We start from the raw sequence: 2,017 nt of genomic DNA on the forward strand, positions 1-2,017 counted from the left end.
AGTCCAAGGGGGAGGATAGGCACACAGGGAATATGTGTCAGAGATGTGGAGCTCCCGGGGAAGGACTCCGGCAAAGGAAACCCTATGGAGGCAGCGCTGGTCACCCTCAGACTGGCAGGTGTCTGGTCTGGGGAGAACGTGAGGAAGCGGAGGTCCAATGCAGGTCCCCTGGAGGAAAGGGTGACAGGCACCCTTGTCTGGGAGAACAGTGATCAGCACCCACCCCAGGCCGCAGGCACACCCATCACCTGGCATGCTCGGCCTCAGACTCACCCCCGGAAACTCTGGCTCGGTTTTTCACAGATCTGCTTTCAGGAGTGTTCATCACAGCGGTGGTGGAGAGAGCAGGGAATGGAACAACACTAATGCCCAAGGAGATGGATGGGATCCATGGTCCCAGTCCTCATGATAGAATGTCCTGTAGCCACTGTCACATTGTCCTTTGGGGCACAGGATCCGGGAAGCCCCTCCTGAGACTCCCTCCTGCCACCCTGTTCCTGGGAACATTGAGAATTGTTTGAGGAGGAGGTGGAGAGGATCCAGGATGACACCGGGTCCAAGGAGAAGGAATGTCAGCACTGGGAGGACAGATGGACGTGCCCTGAGCCACCATCCAGGACCCAGGCTGTGATGCCCTCGGACCTCACCCCAAATAATGGCTCCTGAGGTACAGACCCAGCTTCTGTGGTTTCACTCCCTCCCTCCCTACGTTATTTATTCACTCATTCATTCCCCCCTCTCTCTCCTTCCCCTCCACTCCTCCCTTCCCTCCCCCACTCCCTCCCTCCCTGCCTCTCTGCCTCCCTCCCATCCTCCCTGCCTCCCTCCCTCCCCTCTACCCCTCCCATCCTCCCTTTCCTCCTGCCTCTCCCCATCCTGCCTCCCTCCCATCCTCTCTTCCCTTCTCCCTCTCTCCCCTCCTTCTCTCCCATCGTCCCTCCCTCTCTCTTTCCCTCACTCCCATCCTCCCTCATTCAGCACAGGATCTGGGGTCCCTGCTGGGTACTGAACACTGGGGCTTCATCAGTGAGCACCCCCCAACCCACATGGTCACGTCCACTGTGGGAGGTGATGGGGGGCAGTCCTCACGGCTAGCTCTGGCGATGAGCACCAAGAATCTGCTCCTGAAAAGAGGCCAGTCGCACAAAGAAAAGAATGGAGAGACCCGTGTTTAGCACCTCCTCTAGAAAAATCTCGTCCTGAAAAGTGATGAAAAGTAAGTATGTCCTAGACTTCATGCCATGTGAGTTCTAATGGCAGGTACGCACTGATTCCTAGAACCAACAAAGAGTAAATCATCCAGTGTCAACTGGGGAGTTGTGACACAACTTTTCTGACCAAATGACAGCATTTCAGCCAACATCTCCAGGGCCTCCGAGTTTTCCCAAGGGTCTCTGTGATCCTTTGATCCTTCCATCGACCTCCTTGGGAAGCTCTGTCCTGTCCTCTTCCTTGTCTCCTGCCTCTTCTGAGACCCTTCCGTGGCTTCCCCCTCCCCCACTTGCCAGGGCCGCCCTCACCAGGATTCCCCATGCCCCTTGGCTGGGCGCCCGCATCCCACACTGAGCCCCATGAGCCCAGTGCCTTCTGCAAGGCCTGTGCGCTCCCTCTGGGGTCACTTGGCATCTCCCCTTACAGCGACCTGCATTGTCCTGTGCTGAGTCTCCTCTGAGCAGTCTGAGGCCGGCCTGTGCCCGTGTCACGGGAACAGAAACGAGAGTCCAGAACGTCCAGACGACCCCCTCCCAGTCCCAGCATGTGGAGCCTGGGCCAAGGATGGTCCACGAGCAGAGGAGGACTCGGACCCAGGGAGCCTGAGGGAGGATGTGGCACATTGAGCCCATAGGATGAGAGTGAGCAATGTGGGGGCCTGGTGCTCAGACCTGCTGGGAGACCACATCGCACTGACTCTGTCCACAGGGCTGCAGGTTTTCAGGGTATCCACCCTCCCATGCTGCAGGCTGGCAGTGACTGGCAGGGGAGGAGGCACACCTGGTGCAGGACAGAGCCCTCAGGC

This window comes from Mirounga leonina, unplaced genomic scaffold (assembly GCF_011800145.1).
Source record: "Mirounga leonina isolate KUSES-001 unplaced genomic scaffold, KU_Mleo_1.0 Mir_119, whole genome shotgun sequence".
In the NCBI taxonomy this organism is placed as follows: domain Eukaryota; kingdom Metazoa; phylum Chordata; class Mammalia; order Carnivora; family Phocidae; genus Mirounga; species Mirounga leonina.